Raw genomic sequence first — 7,651 nt, forward strand, 5'->3', positions numbered from 1 at the left:
CTTGCTGTTGTTTTTTATGGCTGATTGCAATATTTTCTCCTTGACACAGTGACTCTGGAATTTGGCTATAATATTACTGGTAGTTTTCATTTTGGGATCTCTTTCAGGAGGTGATCAGTGGATTCTTACAATTTATATTTTGCCTTCTGGTTCTAGAATATCAGGGGAATTTTTCCTAACAATTTCCCTAACAATGTCTAGGCTCTTTTTTTGATCATGTCTTTCAGGCAGTCTAATAATTTTAAAATTATCTTTCCTAGTTCTATCTTTCAAGTCAGTCATTTTTCCAATGAGATATTTCATGTTGCCTTCTATTTTTTCATTCCTTTGGTTTTTCTTTATTGTTTATTGATTCCTCATAACATTATTTGCTTCCATTTGCTTAATCCTAATTTTTTAAGAAATTATTTTCTTCAGAGAGCTTTTACACCTCCTTTTCCATTTGAGCAATTTAGTTTTTTAAGAGATTCTTTTCCTCATTGACTTTTTGTACCTTTTTTTTTTACCATTTGGCACAGTCCATTTTTTGAAGTGTTATTTTCTTCAGTTTTGTTTGTTTGTTTGTTTGTTTTGTTTCTCCTATACCAAGCTATTGATTTTTTTTCATTATTTTCTTGCATCACTCTCATTTCTTTTTCCATTTTTCCTCTACCTCTCTTATTTTATTTTGAAAGTCCTTTTTGAGCCCTTCTATGGCCTGAGACCAATTCATATTTTTCTTGGAAGCTTTGTATATAGGAGCTTTGACTTTGTTTTCTTCTGAGAGTGTATTTTGATCTTCCTTGTCACCATAGAAACTATGTTCAGCACTTTTTCCTGTTTTCTCATTTTCCCAGCCGATTTCTTGACTTTTAGCTCTTTGTTAAAGTGGATCTTTGTTTCCAGGGTGGAGGGCACACTGTCCTAAGCTTCAGGGAGTTTGAGCACCTGTTCTCTGAAATACTTCTAGGAATTTGCAAGTCCTTACTTCTTCCAAAGTGGTGTGATTTGAAGAGAGGTATGTTTACTATTCTCCTGGCCTGTGCTCTGGTCTGCAAACAACCACAGTTCTGCTTTTCTGCCCTGGAACTATGAAGCTTGTTCCACTATGGCTACAAGCTCCTCTGTGCTTATGCTCCTCTCCCACCTGGGACTGCCATCCAAGACTGTGACCTAGATCCAAGTATGGGCCAAACAACAGAGTCCTGCTTCAGTGCTAGCAAAGAGACCCCTGTAATCTTCTCGAGTTTTTTGACTCCTTACCATCTGTGGGATGATTTCTGCTGCTAATTCAGAGGCTCCTGAAGCCTGATCCTAGTTTGCTGTGGCTGAGGATGGGTCTGTGCTGGCATTGCCTGTGCTAGGCTGCACTCCACTCTCACCCTGGTACAACAGATCTTTCCTGCTGACCTATGTTATCTTAGTATGGAAAATTATTTCACCCTGTACTTTTGTGGGTTCTGAGGCTCCAGGAATTGTCTGATGGAATTATTTGAAGGTATTTGGAGGGATCTTGGGGAGAGCTCAGACAAGTCATTGCCTTTCCTCCACCAACACCTGTGCTGAGCATTTTTAAATATCCCATTTGATTTCCACAATAACTCTGGGAGGTAAATTCTATTCTTATATCCATTTTACAGTTAAGGAAATGAAATCAAATGGAGATTGTTATTTGCCTTGGGCGACACAGCTAGTAAGTTTCATCAGTCACATTTGAACCCAGGTCTTCCAGAATACAAGTTCAGACTTCTAGCCACTGTACCATCTTCTGATTCTTCTCACCCTCTCTACCTTGTATTCCCATAATTCCCTAGTTCTTTTTCTAAATAACCCCTTATCAGAGGTTATTCTCTCCCGCAATGATTGTATGTTTCCCTTCCTAGCCCAAACCCCACCTCCCACCAGGAGGAGAAGTGGGGACACCTTGCTCTAACCTTCCAACTTCAGTCTCACTTTCTACTGCAATCATGCAGAAATTTTTCATCCAATGTAGTCCAATAAATAAACAAAAATATTTATTAAGTACCTACTCTGTGCACTGTGCTAGGCTTTAAGGATTCAGGTACCAAGCATGCAACAATTCCTACTCAAAGTTTAGATTGTGAGTTAATCAACAAATGCCTTTGATAGAATAAAGATAGATAACAATTACAAAGAAAAAGAAGATAGTCTAATACCTCTCATATCCTTTCCATTCAAATAGCACCTCTCACATATAATACCTAAACTAAGGAATTTGGACCTTCACCTGACTTTAGAGTGTGGAGTTATAAGAGATTTCTGAGAAAAGGGATTTTCATGATCAAAGAAATTAGTACAGGGGCAGCTAGATGGCGCAGTGGATAGAGCACTGGCCCTGGATCCAGGAGTACCTGAGTTCAAATCTGGCCTCAGACACTTAACACTTACTAGCTGTGTGACCCTGGGCAAGTCACTTAACCCCAATTGCCCCGCAAAAAAAAAAAAAGAACAAAAGAAAGAAAAAAAGAAAGAAAAGAAAAAAAAAGAAATTAGTACATCAGTGACAGGAGGCATAAAATAAACTGAACAAATTGAATTCAGGGTCAGCAGCTGAAAGACTATTTCCATAATCCAGATATCAGATGATAAACACAGAGATTGTGGAGGCAACAGAAAAAAATAGAGAGGGAGGGGTGGATGTAGGATTAAAAAATTCAAGAATTGATGGGACTCAGGAAATGCTTGAATTGAGAGATGAAGTCCAACAGTTTAGTAGATTATTTTACTATAAAATAATTTAGTATAGTCAATGGGGTTTTTAAAAAGTTATTTGTATCTTTAACATTTATCATCCACATATCAGGCACTTATAATCAATAAATCTTTTATATGAAAGGGAACTCAGAGGTCATCTAGTCCAACACCCCACATGACAATTAAATCCCCTCAGTAACAAACCTGACCAATAGATATTAAGTCTCTGACTGAAGACAATTCAAGAATTTGAACTCAGTCTTCCTATGGGAAACCATTTTCTACTTTGGGCCAATTTTCATTTTTGTACAGTTGTTGATATTGTTGCCATTTTCCCTTCTACTAAAACAAAATCTGCTCCCTTTATAAATTTAGTTCATTGGTTGCACTTTTGCTCTTTGAGGCAGGTTCTATAAACCTAGTGCCTCTTCTATGGAACATCTTTTTAAGTATTAGAACCCAATCGTTATATCTCACCTAAACCTTTTCGTCAGGTTAAAAACCTGATTTTCTTTTAGACCCATATTTTTTCTTTTAAAATGAAAAGCATCAGGGGCAGCTAGGTGGCGCAGTGGATAGAGCACTGGCCCTGAATTCAGGAGTACCTGAGTTCAAATCCAGCCTCAGACACTTGACACTTACTAGCTGTGTGACCCTGGGCAAGTCACTTAACCCCCATTGCCCCACAAAAACAAAAAAACAAACAAACAATATAATGAAAAGCATCCCTAAGTACAAATAAGTTTCAATAATGTGGACTTTTAGCATGCTGTGTTGCATTATGTCAATAGAATAATCCCTCTCCCCCAGCCTTCTTCCCACTCCCATTGCTTCCCACCCAGGAAAATAAATGACTGTGCACTGCATGATGATAGCATTAGGTAGGAACTTTAGTTCATGTAAAATTGACTCTCAGAGAGGCTACATCAGAACCAGCAGCCTCACGACCCAAAGCCATTTTTTTTTCACTTGCTGTCCATATCTTCAGCCTTGTTCCCTACATAACACCAACTGAATACTGTTGTCAAGTATACTGGTAGCAGAAAACAATCAAACCAATTCATATCATTCTGCCCATATAGTCCATTCAGCCATAACATTCACTTTCCAAAAAACTTAAGCCCATCTTTGACTTCCTGTATTGAAGGAGAGGCCCGTGATTGATTAGGGTTCTCTGTTTTAAAGTCCATGATGTATAAGTAGCAGTTGCCAAATGAGAGAACAAAGATGTCTCTATGGATAACTAATTCCAAGTTTGATGACTTTGGAGACTTGATAACTCAGAAATTATAGCTGTCAAAATCCCACTGAGAAAAATCCTAGGAGTGACTACATTCAATGTATTTGCTATCAAAATGGAATCTTGGTTGCAAAGGTAATTCATTCCAAAGCTATAGACCATGTTTTTAGGCATTTGGAATTGATTTCCCCTACAATTGGTCAAAACTTGATTTCATACTTCCCAGCACTGAGGAGCACGTGATCTTCAAGGCTGTGCAAGAGAGACTTGACCTTGCACTTCTATAAAACCACCTTGGTCACCTACTCAGTTTGTCCAGTAATTGTGTTCAAGCTTGTCCAGTTGATAGGGGCCATACTTTCACATTGAAATTCAAAGAACCATTCACCAAGAAATCAAGCTCATCATTTTATTTCACACTGAATGCTGTACTTGTGTGTCCTATGAAGTACTAGATTCCTGTTCCTCAATTCCATTCCAAACAGGAATGTGTTATCTACTGCATTATCAAAGTATCCTGTTATATGTTTCTATTCATCAAACGTTCATCAAAAACAATATCACAAGTTCATTGGACACTACATTGCAACCAGATTTATTATAAGAGAAATGAACGTGCATGGGGGACTCCAAGCAATTGCAAAGAATTCACAATCCAAACACAAGCTTCCATATTTATGAAACTGATCAGAGAGAGGAGGAGAAACAGAAATCTCCTTCTAAATAGGAATGTAAGGGGAGGAAACGTAAATAATAATTGAGAAAAAAGTATTATTTTCCCTTGGGAACTGCTAGATTAAAGATATGATAGTCTATCTCCAGTGGTCCCAGCTCACCAAGCAGTTTTCCAGTCTTTGCATACTGACTGGCGCCTGTCTGGACTGCCAAGGACACACAGGGAATCAAACTTGGGGTGCAAACAACAACTCATGTGAGCTCAGGGTGGAGCTTTATCCTCAACAAGTTCAGGACCTCATTCATACTCCAAGTCTAGTGTTTCTGGGTAATATGGCAACTCACAAAGACAATTTCAGGAGATCCTTTAAAACTCCTTAAGAAACTTCACGCCAGCACACGTGCATATATGGAGGACATTTTTACACTGTTTGGGGCTCACATGCCAGAATTTTGAAGACAAATCATCTGACCTCGTACAGGGAAATCCATCCTTGTAGTAATGTGCATATACTCTCACACTTTGCCCAGTTAAGATGAAGTCTCTAAGGCTCCGTGGTCCTTCCATTGTTTCATTCTCAAAATTCCCTTCAAATAAACTTTCTTCAACTTGAACAGAATCATCTATCTGCCAGCTGATGTTTATACAGGCAATTTGATGTACCTCTCTACAGGCACTTGTAACCTTGTTCCACTGATTAGAGTATAACATATCATTAAGTTCAAATGATCAATCCATTTTAACAAATAAAAACTTAGTTCTGGGGGGGAAAAGTAAGGATGTCTCACTTAAGGAGAATCTTTAGGCTATTGGAGAGATGTCTGAACTGTATTGCTCCATTGAGAGTAATCTCTTTTTTTTCCCTGAAGACACACTCAGGGGACCTTGGGACAAACACACAAAGCCTGGGTAACTGCAGGCCAGTGGAGCCTCACAATGGCACCAACTTGCAACCCCCAGCTCAGACAGTCCCATTTTCTTTGACTAATCTCTACACTGCTCATTTTAAATAATCTTGCTCTCCTTGCTTTGCTCTTCACATATTCCAGCTTGTCATTGTCCTTATTAAAATAAGTTGCTCAGAAATAGAAGATAGACTCCTAATGAGACCAAACCCAGGCAGAATACAGGGGAAATATTGTCTTCTGTGCTCTACGTATCGCATATTAATGTAGCCTAAAATTGTATTAACTTATTTGACTGACATACCATGCTAATAGTTCACCAAAAGCCCCACGTTTTATTCCCACATAAACTGGTGACTAGCCATGTCTTTTGTTTGTTTGTTTGTTTTGTTTTGTTTTGTTTTTGTGGGGCAATGAGGGTTAAGTGACTTGCCCAGGGTCACCCAGCTAGTAAGTGTCAAGTGTCTGAGGTCGGATTTGAACTCAGGTCCTCCTGAATCCAGGGTGCTTTATCCACTGCACCACCTAGCTTCACCCCCCCCATATCTTTTTAAGCTTCTATTTTTGTAGTTTTATTCAATTTGAACATAGTAATTTATACTTATCCTAATTACATATATATATACATATATATACATATATGTATGTGTGTGTGCACATGTGTGTGTTTTACCTCCAACCCAGAAAAGTCAATTGGAATCTTCTTCTGTCATCTAAGATGTTGACTGCCTCTTTTCATCTGCCAACATGCCATCCATAAATTATGTTTTCACTCATGTCATTCATGGGGGAGAAATGATTTGTTTTTTTGTTTTGTTTTTTTTGCAGGGCATTGAGGGTTAAGTGACTTGCCCAGGGTCACACAGCTAGTAAGTGTCAAGTGTCTGAGACCAGATTTGAACTCAGGTACTCCTGAATCCAGGGCCGGTGCTTTACCAGTACGCCATCTAGCTGCCCCAGGGAGAAATAATTTGAATGGAACAAAGCTAAAGAGAGAGCCTTGGTGGCACTCTACTAAAGACCTCTCTTCATTCATCAACTTATTAATAAATGCTTATTAATAAACTGACAAACTGAATTGCCTAAGAATATTTTAAAAGGTAGACAGTTGTTTGGAGCATCAACTGCAAACTAGTGTATTCTGACTATGTGTTGTAACAAAGCAGTTGAAAGGACAATCTATATATGAAAAGACTTGTCAACCAGGATCTTCTGTGTCTGCTACATTTCAGTACATCAGGGATCAGTGATTCCTTCCCATTTGTGGGTCTTCTTTACACCAGTACAGATATACTCTGTCTATAAACATGTTTCGTAGGGAATAACATTCATCAAGTTATCTAATAGGTTCCTGGCACTGTGCTAAACACTTTTAAAAATATGATCTTATCTGATCCTCACAACAAAATAATAGCTCCATACAAGGGTGGTGGTTGCAATTATGAGTCCCATTTTATAACTGAAGAAACTGAGGCAAATGGAAGTGAAGTTACTTGCCTGGGTCACAAAGTTAGTAAGTGTCTGACATGAGATTTGAACTCAGGAACTATCTTCTATACACCATATGTTCCATGGACTCCATGCTGATATAACATCCTATTGACAATCCCTTAGCCTTTGCACAGGCAAAGTAGAATGTACTCTCTACTCTTATTTATTGAAGTCACTAATTTTTCTCAAGGATCAGATAAACAGCTACCTCCTACCACAAGCCTTCCTGATCTTTCCCTTTTCCCTGTCTCCATCCCCATTGGTAGAGCCCCATACCTTAAAAATTAGCTTGTATTTACTTTGTATGTATTTCCGATGACCTCATCTGCATATGATTTGTTTCTGTTTATAGAATTTGAGCTATTCAAGATCAGGGATTATTTTTCATTTTATCTTTGTATTCCACAAACCTCATACACTGTCTGGTCCTTTGTCATTGCTTAATAAATTCTTGATGAGTCTGCACAAATTAAACTCTGCATAAAGTCTTAGAGATCTCCTGAGAATTCAGAGAGTACCCATGGTCACACAACTTAAGGATATAAGAGGTGAGAATTGAACCCAGGTCTCCTGACTTCAAGTCCAGAACTATCCCTTATCTCTGTGGGGTTTTTTGCAGAATTATAAATAATAACACCCAAGAAT

At 38.4% G+C, this 7,651-nt stretch overlaps 1 pseudogene; it reads right to left on the bottom strand.

The window, feature by feature from the left end:
- Positions 1–3,659: 3,659 nt before the first annotated feature.
- LOC122739426 lies at positions 3,660–5,321 on the bottom strand (annotated as a pseudogene).
- Between the last annotated feature and the right edge of the window lie 2,330 nt (positions 5,322–7,651).

The sequence above is a fragment of the Dromiciops gliroides genome, chromosome 2 (assembly GCF_019393635.1).
Source record: "Dromiciops gliroides isolate mDroGli1 chromosome 2, mDroGli1.pri, whole genome shotgun sequence".
NCBI classification, from domain to species: Eukaryota; Metazoa; Chordata; class Mammalia; order Microbiotheria; family Microbiotheriidae; genus Dromiciops; species Dromiciops gliroides.